The following is a 15,522-nucleotide window of genomic DNA, read 5'->3' as shown; positions in this document are numbered from 1 at the left end:
TAATCTTTTCCCTTTCCTTCCCAGCCCCCAAACCCTGCCCTCTGTACCTTTCTCACCACCCGCTTCCCTTCTCCTGTCATCCCCCTACCACCCGGGAAAAAAAGAGATTGCCCCCTCCTTCCACTAGCCCACCCTCCCACCCAAAGAACAACTTCTTCTGCGCAGCTTGTTTTCTAGGCAGCAGCGCTATTGTGATGTCATCGGGGGGCATTGTGACAAGCCGCCAGTGTTCCGTCTCTTCATGTTGTGCACAGTTCAAACGGAAAATACATCAACAGGCAGACTACAGAAAAGCTTACTATCAAAGGTTAGAGGGGGGCTTTCTCAGAGGGCTTTTTACAGTTTTTCTATTCCCAATTAGCCGTTTAAGTGTACTTATTGAAAGTAGTAATTCTTTCATAGGCCGCCCTTTCTTAGTATTTGACGTTCCTTATATTGCGGTATGAGGCTTCGCAGTAGGTTGCAAACATTCATCACCCATGACTGTCCCCAATTGAGCTCAGAAGCTCAATGTCTATCATGACCTCTCTTTTAGAATGTCCAAGAGCAAGCAAACTATTCCTCCAGGAGAGGGCGCCAACAGACTACTAAAGAGATCATCATTACTCAAAGAAAACCCCAAAAACCAATGCATGATAGGAATAAACAGGTAACTTTCTTTGGAGTGGAAGCGGAGAGATCGCACCAGATGCCAATTCTAGATGTTATCACACCTGTGGTCACTGCAGCAGCAGGTGAATCCACTTTGTCCAAAAGGGATCTATTCCATTCAATTGCAAATGATCTAGATAAGACAGAGAACTGCAGCACGGGGACATAGCCGAGTTGGTCAGGTTGAGTGGTGATGAGTTTGCTATTTGGATGAATAAAGAAAGTCAAAAGTGTGAAAGATAAAAAACAAAAGGAGGAAGTGTGAAAAGTGAATGGGCCAAATTGAGGTGCATATGAAGACGTATGCTTTCTTCCAATTCATTAAATCGGGCTAATATGAATCAGGTGAATTGAGTTCTGCTTTTGGAAACTGGGTTAAGAAGGGGTGCACCGTTCCTGGAGGTACTGCAATACCAGGTCAATGCGTGGAGTGGACAGAGCAAGCTCTTTTTCCATCTCCCTGTTCTAAAAATCCATTTAATATATGGTCCCCAGATAGGGGACGTATCAGATATTAAACTGATAAGAACAGATACTACACTTGATCTTAGCCAAAAGGCCGAGAAGCGATAACCAGAATTGGTTTGGGCCTCGAGTGGCACCCTGGCCTATGCCGGACACATCTTAGGGAGAGAGAGCGAGAGGGAGACAAACCCACGCCTACACAAGACATTTTGTCACCCAAGCCAACCCTTGAAAAGGCTGCTTTGCAGAGCCAAAACAAGAAGAATGGTGCGTTTTGCAGCCGCCGCCCACTGCAATGAATCTGAATAACTCCTCCTTTAGGGCGCAAGCAACTCCCCTCCCCCTTGCAGTCTTTCCAATTCACGATACAAAAAGACGGACAGGACAGGTTGCCTGACTTTCCGTCACTGCCACCCTTTGCCATCCTTACCCGTAGAAAGCCCTTTCATCATCCCCAAACCCTAATCTTTTCCCTTTCCTTCCCAGCCCCCAAACCCTGCCCTCTGTACCTTTCTCACCACCCGCTTCCCTTCTCCTGTCATCCCCCTACCACCCGGGAAAAAAAGAGATTGCCCCCTCCTTCCACTAGCCCACCCTCCCACCCAAAGAACAACTTCTTCTGCGCAGCTTGTTTTCTAGGCAGCAGCGCTATTGTGATGTCATCGGGGGGCATTGTGACAAGCCGCCAGTGTTCCGTCTCTTCATGTTGTGCACAGTTCAAACGGAAAATACATCAACAGGCAGACTACAGAAAAGCTTACTATCAAAGGTTAGAGGGGGGCTTTCTCAGAGGGCTTTTTACAGTTTTTCTATTCCCAATTAGCCGTTTAAGTGTACTTATTGAAAGTAGTAATTCTTTCATAGGCCGCCCTTTCTTAGTATTTGACGTTCCTTATATTGCGGTATGAGGCTTCGCAGTAGGTTGCAAACATTCATCACCCATGACTGTCCCCAATTGAGCTCAGAAGCTCAATGTCTATCATGACCTCTCTTTTAGAATGTCCAAGAGCAAGCAAACTATTCCTCCAGGAGAGGGCGCCAACAGACTACTAAAGAGATCATCATTACTCAAAGAAAACCCCAAAAACCAATGCATGATAGGAATAAACAGGTAACTTTCTTTGGAGTGGAAGCGGAGAGATCGCACCAGATGCCAATTCTAGATGTTATCACACCTGTGGTCACTGCAGCAGCAGGTGAATCCACTTTGTCCAAAAGGGATCTATTCCATTCAATTGCAAATGATCTAGATAAGACAGAGAACTGCAGCACGGGGACATAGCCGAGTTGGTCAGGTTGAGTGGTGATGAGTTTGCTATTTGGATGAATAAAGAAAGTCAAAAGTGTGAAAGATAAAAAACAAAAGGAGGAAGTGTGAAAAGTGAATGGGCCAAATTGAGGTGCATATGAAGACGTATGCTTTCTTCCAATTCATTAAATCGGGCTAATATGAATCAGGTGAATTGAGTTCTGCTTTTGGAAACTGGGTTAAGAAGGGGTGCACCGTTCCTGGAGGTACTGCAATACCAGGTCAATGCGTGGAGTGGACAGAGCAAGCTCTTTTTCCATCTCCCTGTTCTAAAAATCCATTTAATATATGGTCCCCAGATAGGGGACGTATCAGATATTAAACTGATAAGAACAGATACTACACTTGATCTTAGCCAAAAGGCCGAGAAGCGATAACCAGAATTGGTTTGGGCCTCGAGTGGCACCCTGGCCTATGCCGGACACATCTTAGGGAGAGAGAGCGAGAGGGAGACAAACCCACGCCTACACAAGACATTTTGTCACCCAAGCCAACCCTTGAAAAGGCTGCTTTGCAGAGCCAAAACAAGAAGAATGGTGCGTTTTGCAGCCGCCGCCCACTGCAATGAATCTGAATAACTCCTCCTTTAGGGCGCAAGCAACTCCCCTCCCCCTTGCAGTCTTTCCAATTCACGATACAAAAAGACGGACAGGACAGGTTGCCTGACTTTCCGTCACTGCCACCCTTTGCCATCCTTACCCGTAGAAAGCCCTTTCATCATCCCCAAACCCTAATCTTTTCCCTTTCCTTCCCAGCCCCCAAACCCTGCCCTCTGTACCTTTCTCACCACCCGCTTCCCTTCTCCTGTCATCCCCCTACCACCCGGGAAAAAAAGAGATTGCCCCCTCCTTCCACTAGCCCACCCTCCCACCCAAAGAACAACTTCTTCTGCGCAGCTTGTTTTCTAGGCAGCAGCGCTATTGTGATGTCATCGGGGGGCATTGTGACAAGCCGCCAGTGTTCCGTCTCTTCATGTTGTGCACAGTTCAAACGGAAAATACATCAACAGGCAGACTACAGAAAAGCTTACTATCAAAGGTTAGAGGGGGGCTTTCTCAGAGGGCTTTTTACAGTTTTTCTATTCCCAATTAGCCGTTTAAGTGTACTTATTGAAAGTAGTAATTCTTTCATAGGCCGCCCTTTCTTAGTATTTGACGTTCCTTATATTGCGGTATGAGGCTTCGCAGTAGGTTGCAAACATTCATCACCCATGACTGTCCCCAATTGAGCTCAGAAGCTCAATGTCTATCATGACCTCTCTTTTAGAATGTCCAAGAGCAAGCAAACTATTCCTCCAGGAGAGGGCGCCAACAGACTACTAAAGAGATCATCATTACTCAAAGAAAACCCCAAAAACCAATGCATGATAGGAATAAACAGGTAACTTTCTTTGGAGTGGAAGCGGAGAGATCGCACCAGATGCCAATTCTAGATGTTATCACACCTGTGGTCACTGCAGCAGCAGGTGAATCCACTTTGTCCAAAAGGGATCTATTCCATTCAATTGCAAATGATCTAGATAAGACAGAGAACTGCAGCACGGGGACATAGCCGAGTTGGTCAGGTTGAGTGGTGATGAGTTTGCTATTTGGATGAATAAAGAAAGTCAAAAGTGTGAAAGATAAAAAACAAAAGGAGGAAGTGTGAAAAGTGAATGGGCCAAATTGAGGTGCATATGAAGACGTATGCTTTCTTCCAATTCATTAAATCGGGCTAATATGAATCAGGTGAATTGAGTTCTGCTTTTGGAAACTGGGTTAAGAAGGGGTGCACCGTTCCTGGAGGTACTGCAATACCAGGTCAATGCGTGGAGTGGACAGAGCAAGCTCTTTTTCCATCTCCCTGTTCTAAAAATCCATTTAATATATGGTCCCCAGATAGGGGACGTATCAGATATTAAACTGATAAGAACAGATACTACACTTGATCTTAGCCAAAAGGCCGAGAAGCGATAACCAGAATTGGTTTGGGCCTCGAGTGGCACCCTGGCCTATGCCGGACACATCTTAGGGAGAGAGAGCGAGAGGGAGACAAACCCACGCCTACACAAGACATTTTGTCACCCAAGCCAACCCTTGAAAAGGCTGCTTTGCAGAGCCAAAACAAGAAGAATGGTGCGTTTTGCAGCCGCCGCCCACTGCAATGAATCTGAATAACTCCTCCTTTAGGGCGCAAGCAACTCCCCTCCCCCTTGCAGTCTTTCCAATTCACGATACAAAAAGACGGACAGGACAGGTTGCCTGACTTTCCGTCACTGCCACCCTTTGCCATCCTTACCCGTAGAAAGCCCTTTCATCATCCCCAAACCCTAATCTTTTCCCTTTCCTTCCCAGCCCCCAAACCCTGCCCTCTGTACCTTTCTCACCACCCGCTTCCCTTCTCCTGTCATCCCCCTACCACCCGGGAAAAAAAGAGATTGCCCCCTCCTTCCACTAGCCCACCCTCCCACCCAAAGAACAACTTCTTCTGCGCAGCTTGTTTTCTAGGCAGCAGCGCTATTGTGATGTCATCGGGGGGCATTGTGACAAGCCGCCAGTGTTCCGTCTCTTCATGTTGTGCACAGTTCAAACGGAAAATACATCAACAGGCAGACTACAGAAAAGCTTACTATCAAAGGTTAGAGGGGGGCTTTCTCAGAGGGCTTTTTACAGTTTTTCTATTCCCAATTAGCCGTTTAAGTGTACTTATTGAAAGTAGTAATTCTTTCATAGGCCGCCCTTTCTTAGTATTTGACGTTCCTTATATTGCGGTATGAGGCTTCGCAGTAGGTTGCAAACATTCATCACCCATGACTGTCCCCAATTGAGCTCAGAAGCTCAATGTCTATCATGACCTCTCTTTTAGAATGTCCAAGAGCAAGCAAACTATTCCTCCAGGAGAGGGCGCCAACAGACTACTAAAGAGATCATCATTACTCAAAGAAAACCCCAAAAACCAATGCATGATAGGAATAAACAGGTAACTTTCTTTGGAGTGGAAGCGGAGAGATCGCACCAGATGCCAATTCTAGATGTTATCACACCTGTGGTCACTGCAGCAGCAGGTGAATCCACTTTGTCCAAAAGGGATCTATTCCATTCAATTGCAAATGATCTAGATAAGACAGAGAACTGCAGCACGGGGACATAGCCGAGTTGGTCAGGTTGAGTGGTGATGAGTTTGCTATTTGGATGAATAAAGAAAGTCAAAAGTGTGAAAGATAAAAAACAAAAGGAGGAAGTGTGAAAAGTGAATGGGCCAAATTGAGGTGCATATGAAGACGTATGCTTTCTTCCAATTCATTAAATCGGGCTAATATGAATCAGGTGAATTGAGTTCTGCTTTTGGAAACTGGGTTAAGAAGGGGTGCACCGTTCCTGGAGGTACTGCAATACCAGGTCAATGCGTGGAGTGGACAGAGCAAGCTCTTTTTCCATCTCCCTGTTCTAAAAATCCATTTAATATATGGTCCCCAGATAGGGGACGTATCAGATATTAAACTGATAAGAACAGATACTACACTTGATCTTAGCCAAAAGGCCGAGAAGCGATAACCAGAATTGGTTTGGGCCTCGAGTGGCACCCTGGCCTATGCCGGACACATCTTAGGGAGAGAGAGCGAGAGGGAGACAAACCCACGCCTACACAAGACATTTTGTCACCCAAGCCAACCCTTGAAAAGGCTGCTTTGCAGAGCCAAAACAAGAAGAATGGTGCGTTTTGCAGCCGCCGCCCACTGCAATGAATCTGAATAACTCCTCCTTTAGGGCGCAAGCAACTCCCCTCCCCCTTGCAGTCTTTCCAATTCACGATACAAAAAGACGGACAGGACAGGTTGCCTGACTTTCCGTCACTGCCACCCTTTGCCATCCTTACCCGTAGAAAGCCCTTTCATCATCCCCAAACCCTAATCTTTTCCCTTTCCTTCCCAGCCCCCAAACCCTGCCCTCTGTACCTTTCTCACCACCCGCTTCCCTTCTCCTGTCATCCCCCTACCACCCGGGAAAAAAAGAGATTGCCCCCTCCTTCCACTAGCCCACCCTCCCACCCAAAGAACAACTTCTTCTGCGCAGCTTGTTTTCTAGGCAGCAGCGCTATTGTGATGTCATCGGGGGGCATTGTGACAAGCCGCCAGTGTTCCGTCTCTTCATGTTGTGCACAGTTCAAACGGAAAATACATCAACAGGCAGACTACAGAAAAGCTTACTATCAAAGGTTAGAGGGGGGCTTTCTCAGAGGGCTTTTTACAGTTTTTCTATTCCCAATTAGCCGTTTAAGTGTACTTATTGAAAGTAGTAATTCTTTCATAGGCCGCCCTTTCTTAGTATTTGACGTTCCTTATATTGCGGTATGAGGCTTCGCAGTAGGTTGCAAACATTCATCACCCATGACTGTCCCCAATTGAGCTCAGAAGCTCAATGTCTATCATGACCTCTCTTTTAGAATGTCCAAGAGCAAGCAAACTATTCCTCCAGGCAGAGGGCGCCAACAGACTACTAAAGAGATCATCATTACTCAAAGAAAACCCCAAAAACCAATGCATGATAGGAATAAACAGGTAACTTTCTTTGGAGTGGAAGCGGAGAGATCGCACCAGATGCCAATTCTAGATGTTATCACACCTGTGGTCACTGCAGCAGCAGGTGAATCCACTTTGTCCAAAAGGGATCTATTCCATTCAATTGCAAATGATCTAGATAAGACAGAGAACTGCAGCACGGGGACATAGCCGAGTTGGTCAGGTTGAGTGGTGATGAGTTTGCTATTTGGATGAATAAAGAAAGTCAAAAGTGTGAAAGATAAAAAACAAAAGGAGGAAGTGTGAAAAGTGAATGGGCCAAATTGAGGTGCATATGAAGACGTATGCTTTCTTCCAATTCATTAAATCGGGCTAATATGAATCAGGTGAATTGAGTTCTGCTTTTGGAAACTGGGTTAAGAAGGGGTGCACCGTTCCTGGAGGTACTGCAATACCAGGTCAATGCGTGGAGTGGACAGAGCAAGCTCTTTTTCCATCTCCCTGTTCTAAAAATCCATTTAATATATGGTCCCCAGATAGGGGACGTATCAGATATTAAACTGATAAGAACAGATACTACACTTGATCTTAGCCAAAAGGCCGAGAAGCGATAACCAGAATTGGTTTGGGCCTCGAGTGGCACCCTGGCCTATGCCGGACACATCTTAGGGAGAGAGAGCGAGAGGGAGACAAACCCACGCCTACACAAGACATTTTGTCACCCAAGCCAACCCTTGAAAAGGCTGCTTTGCAGAGCCAAAACAAGAAGAATGGTGCGTTTTGCAGCCGCCGCCCACTGCAATGAATCTGAATAACTCCTCCTTTAGGGCGCAAGCAACTCCCCTCCCCCTTGCAGTCTTTCCAATTCACGATACAAAAAGACGGACAGGACAGGTTGCCTGACTTTCCGTCACTGCCACCCTTTGCCATCCTTACCCGTAGAAAGCCCTTTCATCATCCCCAAACCCTAATCTTTTCCCTTTCCTTCCCAGCCCCCAAACCCTGCCCTCTGTACCTTTCTCACCACCCGCTTCCCTTCTCCTGTCATCCCCCTACCACCCGGGAAAAAAAGAGATTGCCCCCTCCTTCCACTAGCCCACCCTCCCACCCAAAGAACAACTTCTTCTGCGCAGCTTGTTTTCTAGGCAGCAGCGCTATTGTGATGTCATCGGGGGGCATTGTGACAAGCCGCCAGTGTTCCGTCTCTTCATGTTGTGCACAGTTCAAACGGAAAATACATCAACAGGCAGACTACAGAAAAGCTTACTATCAAAGGTTAGAGGGGGGCTTTCTCAGAGGGCTTTTTACAGTTTTTCTATTCCCAATTAGCCGTTTAAGTGTACTTATTGAAAGTAGTAATTCTTTCATAGGCCGCCCTTTCTTAGTATTTGACGTTCCTTATATTGCGGTATGAGGCTTCGCAGTAGGTTGCAAACATTCATCACCCATGACTGTCCCCAATTGAGCTCAGAAGCTCAATGTCTATCATGACCTCTCTTTTAGAATGTCCAAGAGCAAGCAAACTATTCCTCCAGGAGAGGGCGCCAACAGACTACTAAAGAGATCATCATTACTCAAAGAAAACCCCAAAAACCAATGCATGATAGGAATAAACAGGTAACTTTCTTTGGAGTGGAAGCGGAGAGATCGCACCAGATGCCAATTCTAGATGTTATCACACCTGTGGTCACTGCAGCAGCAGGTGAATCCACTTTGTCCAAAAGGGATCTATTCCATTCAATTGCAAATGATCTAGATAAGACAGAGAACTGCAGCACGGGGACATAGCCGAGTTGGTCAGGTTGAGTGGTGATGAGTTTGCTATTTGGATGAATAAAGAAAGTCAAAAGTGTGAAAGATAAAAAACAAAAGGAGGAAGTGTGAAAAGTGAATGGGCCAAATTGAGGTGCATATGAAGACGTATGCTTTCTTCCAATTCATTAAATCGGGCTAATATGAATCAGGTGAATTGAGTTCTGCTTTTGGAAACTGGGTTAAGAAGGGGTGCACCGTTCCTGGAGGTACTGCAATACCAGGTCAATGCGTGGAGTGGACAGAGCAAGCTCTTTTTCCATCTCCCTGTTCTAAAAATCCATTTAATATATGGTCCCCAGATAGGGGACGTATCAGATATTAAACTGATAAGAACAGATACTACACTTGATCTTAGCCAAAAGGCCGAGAAGCGATAACCAGAATTGGTTTGGGCCTCGAGTGGCACCCTGGCCTATGCCGGACACATCTTAGGGAGAGAGAGCGAGAGGGAGACAAACCCACGCCTACACAAGACATTTTGTCACCCAAGCCAACCCTTGAAAAGGCTGCTTTGCAGAGCCAAAACAAGAAGAATGGTGCGTTTTGCAGCCGCCGCCCACTGCAATGAATCTGAATAACTCCTCCTTTAGGGCGCAAGCAACTCCCCTCCCCCTTGCAGTCTTTCCAATTCACGATACAAAAAGACGGACAGGACAGGTTGCCTGACTTTCCGTCACTGCCACCCTTTGCCATCCTTACCCGTAGAAAGCCCTTTCATCATCCCCAAACCCTAATCTTTTCCCTTTCCTTCCCAGCCCCCAAACCCTGCCCTCTGTACCTTTCTCACCACCCGCTTCCCTTCTCCTGTCATCCCCCTACCACCCGGGAAAAAAAGAGATTGCCCCCTCCTTCCACTAGCCCACCCTCCCACCCAAAGAACAACTTCTTCTGCGCAGCTTGTTTTCTAGGCAGCAGCGCTATTGTGATGTCATCGGGGGGCATTGTGACAAGCCGCCAGTGTTCCGTCTCTTCATGTTGTGCACAGTTCAAACGGAAAATACATCAACAGGCAGACTACAGAAAAGCTTACTATCAAAGGTTAGAGGGGGGCTTTCTCAGAGGGCTTTTTACAGTTTTTCTATTCCCAATTAGCCGTTTAAGTGTACTTATTGAAAGTAGTAATTCTTTCATAGGCCGCCCTTTCTTAGTATTTGACGTTCCTTATATTGCGGTATGAGGCTTCGCAGTAGGTTGCAAACATTCATCACCCATGACTGTCCCCAATTGAGCTCAGAAGCTCAATGTCTATCATGACCTCTCTTTTAGAATGTCCAAGAGCAAGCAAACTATTCCTCCAGGAGAGGGCGCCAACAGACTACTAAAGAGATCATCATTACTCAAAGAAAACCCCAAAAACCAATGCATGATAGGAATAAACAGGTAACTTTCTTTGGAGTGGAAGCGGAGAGATCGCACCAGATGCCAATTCTAGATGTTATCACACCTGTGGTCACTGCAGCAGCAGGTGAATCCACTTTGTCCAAAAGGGATCTATTCCATTCAATTGCAAATGATCTAGATAAGACAGAGAACTGCAGCACGGGGACATAGCCGAGAGTTGGTCAGGTTGAGTGGTGATGAGTTTGCTATTTGGATGAATAAAGAAAGTCAAAAGTGTGAAAGATAAAAAACAAAAGGAGGAAGTGTGAAAAGTGAATGGGCCAAATTGAGGTGCATATGAAGACGTATGCTTTCTTCCAATTCATTAAATCGGGCTAATATGAATCAGGTGAATTGAGTTCTGCTTTTGGAAACTGGGTTAAGAAGGGGTGCACCGTTCCTGGAGGTACTGCAATACCAGGTCAATGCGTGGAGTGGACAGAGCAAGCTCTTTTTCCATCTCCCTGTTCTAAAAATCCATTTAATATATGGTCCCCAGATAGGGGACGTATCAGATATTAAACTGATAAGAACAGATACTACACTTGATCTTAGCCAAAAGGCCGAGAAGCGATAACCAGAATTGGTTTGGGCCTCGAGTGGCACCCTGGCCTATGCCGGACACATCTTAGGGAGAGAGAGCGAGAGGGAGACAAACCCACGCCTACACAAGACATTTTGTCACCCAAGCCAACCCTTGAAAAGGCTGCTTTGCAGAGCCAAAACAAGAAGAATGGTGCGTTTTGCAGCCGCCGCCCACTGCAATGAATCTGAATAACTCCTCCTTTAGGGCGCAAGCAACTCCCCTCCCCCTTGCAGTCTTTCCAATTCACGATACAAAAAGACGGACAGGACAGGTTGCCTGACTTTCCGTCACTGCCACCCTTTGCCATCCTTACCCGTAGAAAGCCCTTTCATCATCCCCAAACCCTAATCTTTTCCCTTTCCTTCCCAGCCCCCAAACCCTGCCCTCTGTACCTTTCTCACCACCCGCTTCCCTTCTCCTGTCATCCCCCTACCACCCGGGAAAAAAAGAGATTGCCCCCTCCTTCCACTAGCCCACCCTCCCACCCAAAGAACAACTTCTTCTGCGCAGCTTGTTTTCTAGGCAGCAGCGCTATTGTGATGTCATCGGGGGGCATTGTGACAAGCCGCCAGTGTTCCGTCTCTTCATGTTGTGCACAGTTCAAACGGAAAATACATCAACAGGCAGACTACAGAAAAGCTTACTATCAAAGGTTAGAGGGGGGCTTTCTCAGAGGGCTTTTTACAGTTTTTCTATTCCCAATTAGCCGTTTAAGTGTACTTATTGAAAGTAGTAATTCTTTCATAGGCCGCCCTTTCTTAGTATTTGACGTTCCTTATATTGCGGTATGAGGCTTCGCAGTAGGTTGCAAACATTCATCACCCATGACTGTCCCCAATTGAGCTCAGAAGCTCAATGTCTATCATGACCTCTCTTTTAGAATGTCCAAGAGCAAGCAAACTATTCCTCCAGGAGAGGGCGCCAACAGACTACTAAAGAGATCATCATTACTCAAAGAAAACCCCAAAAACCAATGCATGATAGGAATAAACAGGTAACTTTCTTTGGAGTGGAAGCGGAGAGATCGCACCAGATGCCAATTCTAGATGTTATCACACCTGTGGTCACTGCAGCAGCAGGTGAATCCACTTTGTCCAAAAGGGATCTATTCCATTCAATTGCAAATGATCTAGATAAGACAGAGAACTGCAGCACGGGGACATAGCCGAGTTGGTCAGGTTGAGTGGTGATGAGTTTGCTATTTGGATGAATAAAGAAAGTCAAAAGTGTGAAAGATAAAAAACAAAAGGAGGAAGTGTGAAAAGTGAATGGGCCAAATTGAGGTGCATATGAAGACGTATGCTTTCTTCCAATTCATTAAATCGGGCTAATATGAATCAGGTGAATTGAGTTCTGCTTTTGGAAACTGGGTTAAGAAGGGGTGCACCGTTCCTGGAGGTACTGCAATACCAGGTCAATGCGTGGAGTGGACAGAGCAAGCTCTTTTTCCATCTCCCTGTTCTAAAAATCCATTTAATATATGGTCCCCAGATAGGGGACGTATCAGATATTAAACTGATAAGAACAGATACTACACTTGATCTTAGCCAAAAGGCCGAGAAGCGATAACCAGAATTGGTTTGGGCCTCGAGTGGCACCCTGGCCTATGCCGGACACATCTTAGGGAGAGAGAGCGAGAGGGAGACAAACCCACGCCTACACAAGACATTTTGTCACCCAAGCCAACCCTTGAAAAGGCTGCTTTGCAGAGCCAAAACAAGAAGAATGGTGCGTTTTGCAGCCGCCGCCCACTGCAATGAATCTGAATAACTCCTCCTTTAGGGCGCAAGCAACTCCCCTCCCCCTTGCAGTCTTTCCAATTCACGATACAAAAAGACGGACAGGACAGGTTGCCTGACTTTCCGTCACTGCCACCCTTTGCCATCCTTACCCGTAGAAAGCCCTTTCATCATCCCCAAACCCTAATCTTTTCCCTTTCCTTCCCAGCCCCCAAACCCTGCCCTCTGTACCTTTCTCACCACCCGCTTCCCTTCTCCTGTCATCCCCCTACCACCCGGGAAAAAAAGAGATTGCCCCCTCCTTCCACTAGCCCACCCTCCCACCCAAAGAACAACTTCTTCTGCGCAGCTTGTTTTCTAGGCAGCAGCGCTATTGTGATGTCATCGGGGGGCATTGTGACAAGCCGCCAGTGTTCCGTCTCTTCATGTTGTGCACAGTTCAAACGGAAAATACATCAACAGGCAGACTACAGAAAAGCTTACTATCAAAGGTTAGAGGGGGGCTTTCTCAGAGGGCTTTTTACAGTTTTTCTATTCCCAATTAGCCGTTTAAGTGTACTTATTGAAAGTAGTAATTCTTTCATAGGCCGCCCTTTCTTAGTATTTGACGTTCCTTATATTGCGGTATGAGGCTTCGCAGTAGGTTGCAAACATTCATCACCCATGACTGTCCCCAATTGAGCTCAGAAGCTCAATGTCTATCATGACCTCTCTTTTAGAATGTCCAAGAGCAAGCAAACTATTCCTCCAGGAGAGGGCGCCAACAGACTACTAAAGAGATCATCATTACTCAAAGAAAACCCCAAAAACCAATGCATGATAGGAATAAACAGGTAACTTTCTTTGGAGTGGAAGCGGAGAGATCGCACCAGATGCCAATTCTAGATGTTATCACACCTGTGGTCACTGCAGCAGCAGGTGAATCCACTTTGTCCAAAAGGGATCTATTCCATTCAATTGCAAATGATCTAGATAAGACAGAGAACTGCAGCACGGGGACATAGCCGAGTTGGTCAGGTTGAGTGGTGATGAGTTTGCTATTTGGATGAATAAAGAAAGTCAAAAGTGTGAAAGATAAAAAACAAAAGGAGGAAGTGTGAAAAGTGAATGGGCCAAATTGAGGTGCATATGAAGACGTATGCTTTCTTCCAATTCATTAAATCGGGCTAATATGAATCAGGTGAATTGAGTTCTGCTTTTGGAAACTGGGTTAAGAAGGGGTGCACCGTTCCTGGAGGTACTGCAATACCAGGTCAATGCGTGGAGTGGACAGAGCAAGCTCTTTTTCCATCTCCCTGTTCTAAAAATCCATTTAATATATGGTCCCCAGATAGGGGACGTATCAGATATTAAACTGATAAGAACAGATACTACACTTGATCTTAGCCAAAAGGCCGAGAAGCGATAACCAGAATTGGTTTGGGCCTCGAGTGGCACCCTGGCCTATGCCGGACACATCTTAGGGAGAGAGAGCGAGAGGGAGACAAACCCACGCCTACACAAGACATTTTGTCACCCAAGCCAACCCTTGAAAAGGCTGCTTTGCAGAGCCAAAACAAGAAGAATGGTGCGTTTTGCAGCCGCCGCCCACTGCAATGAATCTGAATAACTCCTCCTTTAGGGCGCAAGCAACTCCCCTCCCCCTTGCAGTCTTTCCAATTCACGATACAAAAAGACGGACAGGACAGGTTGCCTGACTTTCCGTCACTGCCACCCTTTGCCATCCTTACCCGTAGAAAGCCCTTTCATCATCCCCAAACCCTAATCTTTTCCCTTTCCTTCCCAGCCCCCAAACCCTGCCCTCTGTACCTTTCTCACCACCCGCTTCCCTTCTCCTGTCATCCCCCTACCACCCGGGAAAAAAAGAGATTGCCCCCTCCTTCCACTAGCCCACCCTCCCACCCAAAGAACAACTTCTTCTGCGCAGCTTGTTTTCTAGGCAGCAGCGCTATTGTGATGTCATCGGGGGGCATTGTGACAAGCCGCCAGTGTTCCGTCTCTTCATGTTGTGCACAGTTCAAACGGAAAATACATCAACAGGCAGACTACAGAAAAGCTTACTATCAAAGGTTAGAGGGGGGCTTTCTCAGAGGGCTTTTTACAGTTTTTCTATTCCCAATTAGCCGTTTAAGTGTACTTATTGAAAGTAGTAATTCTTTCATAGGCCGCCCTTTCTTAGTATTTGACGTTCCTTATATTGCGGTATGAGGCTTCGCAGTAGGTTGCAAACATTCATCACCCATGACTGTCCCCAATTGAGCTCAGAAGCTCAATGTCTATCATGACCTCTCTTTTAGAATGTCCAAGAGCAAGCAAACTATTCCTCCAGGAGAGGGCGCCAACAGACTACTAAAGAGATCATCATTACTCAAAGAAAACCCCAAAAACCAATGCATGATAGGAATAAACAGGTAACTTTCTTTGGAGTGGAAGCGGAGAGATCGCACCAGATGCCAATTCTAGATGTTATCACACCTGTGGTCACTGCAGCAGCAGGTGAATCCACTTTGTCCAAAAGGGATCTATTCCATTCAATTGCAAATGATCTAGATAAGACAGAGAACTGCAGCACGGGGACATAGCCGAGTTGGTCAGGTTGAGTGGTGATGAGTTTGCTATTTGGATGAATAAAGAAAGTCAAAAGTGTGAAAGATAAAAAACAAAAGGAGGAAGTGTGAAAAGTGAATGGGCCAAATTGAGGTGCATATGAAGACGTATGCTTTCTTCCAATTCATTAAATCGGGCTAATATGAATCAGGTGAATTGAGTTCTGCTTTTGGAAACTGGGTTAAGAAGGGGTGCACCGTTCCTGGAGGTACTGCAATACCAGGTCAATGCGTGGAGTGGACAGAGCAAGCTCTTTTTCCATCTCCCTGTTCTAAAAATCCATTTAATATATGGTCCCCAGATAGGGGACGTATCAGATATTAAACTGATAAGAACAGATACTACACTTGATCTTAGCCAAAAGGCCGAGAAGCGATAACCAGAATTGGTTTGGGCCTCGAGTGGCACCCTGGCCTATGCCGGACACATCTTAGGGAGAGAGAGCGAGAGGGAGACAAACCCACGCCTACAC

General features: G+C 46.3%; 10 non-coding genes across 10 annotated transcripts; all 10 read right to left on the bottom strand.

The window, feature by feature from the left end:
• Positions 1-1,031: 1,031 nt before the first annotated feature.
• Positions 1,032-1,222, bottom strand: LOC142271961 (U2 spliceosomal RNA). The gene has a single exon (XR_012736919.1). It is a non-coding gene; the product is annotated as a U2 spliceosomal RNA (small nuclear RNA).
• Positions 1,223-2,609: 1,387 nt separating this feature from the next.
• Positions 2,610-2,800, bottom strand: LOC142271960 (U2 spliceosomal RNA). Its single transcript, XR_012736918.1, has one exon. It is a non-coding gene; the product is annotated as a U2 spliceosomal RNA (small nuclear RNA).
• Positions 2,801-4,187: 1,387 nt separating this feature from the next.
• Positions 4,188-4,378, bottom strand: LOC142271959 (U2 spliceosomal RNA). The gene has a single exon (XR_012736917.1). It is a non-coding gene; the product is annotated as a U2 spliceosomal RNA (small nuclear RNA).
• A 1,387-nt stretch (positions 4,379-5,765) lies between these two features.
• On the bottom strand, positions 5,766-5,956 carry LOC142271958 (U2 spliceosomal RNA). Its single transcript, XR_012736916.1, has one exon. It is a non-coding gene; the product is annotated as a U2 spliceosomal RNA (small nuclear RNA).
• Positions 5,957-7,344: 1,388 nt separating this feature from the next.
• On the bottom strand, positions 7,345-7,535 carry LOC142271957 (U2 spliceosomal RNA). The gene has a single exon (XR_012736915.1). It is a non-coding gene; the product is annotated as a U2 spliceosomal RNA (small nuclear RNA).
• Positions 7,536-8,922: 1,387 nt separating this feature from the next.
• On the bottom strand, positions 8,923-9,113 carry LOC142271955 (U2 spliceosomal RNA). The gene has a single exon (XR_012736914.1). It is a non-coding gene; the product is annotated as a U2 spliceosomal RNA (small nuclear RNA).
• Positions 9,114-10,502: 1,389 nt separating this feature from the next.
• LOC142271954 (U2 spliceosomal RNA) lies at positions 10,503-10,693 on the bottom strand. The gene has a single exon (XR_012736913.1). It is a non-coding gene; the product is annotated as a U2 spliceosomal RNA (small nuclear RNA).
• A 1,387-nt stretch (positions 10,694-12,080) lies between these two features.
• Positions 12,081-12,271, bottom strand: LOC142271953 (U2 spliceosomal RNA). Its single transcript, XR_012736912.1, has one exon. It is a non-coding gene; the product is annotated as a U2 spliceosomal RNA (small nuclear RNA).
• Positions 12,272-13,658: 1,387 nt separating this feature from the next.
• On the bottom strand, positions 13,659-13,849 carry LOC142271952 (U2 spliceosomal RNA). Its single transcript, XR_012736911.1, has one exon. It is a non-coding gene; the product is annotated as a U2 spliceosomal RNA (small nuclear RNA).
• A 1,387-nt stretch (positions 13,850-15,236) lies between these two features.
• LOC142271951 (U2 spliceosomal RNA) lies at positions 15,237-15,427 on the bottom strand. Its single transcript, XR_012736910.1, has one exon. It is a non-coding gene; the product is annotated as a U2 spliceosomal RNA (small nuclear RNA).
• Between the last annotated feature and the right edge of the window lie 95 nt (positions 15,428-15,522).

This window comes from Anomaloglossus baeobatrachus, unplaced genomic scaffold (assembly GCF_048569485.1).
Source record: "Anomaloglossus baeobatrachus isolate aAnoBae1 unplaced genomic scaffold, aAnoBae1.hap1 Scaffold_3419, whole genome shotgun sequence".
Taxonomy (NCBI): domain Eukaryota; kingdom Metazoa; phylum Chordata; class Amphibia; order Anura; family Aromobatidae; genus Anomaloglossus; species Anomaloglossus baeobatrachus.
The sequence above is the reverse complement of the archived record's forward strand: the minus strand, read 5'-3'. Positions and strand labels throughout refer to the sequence as shown.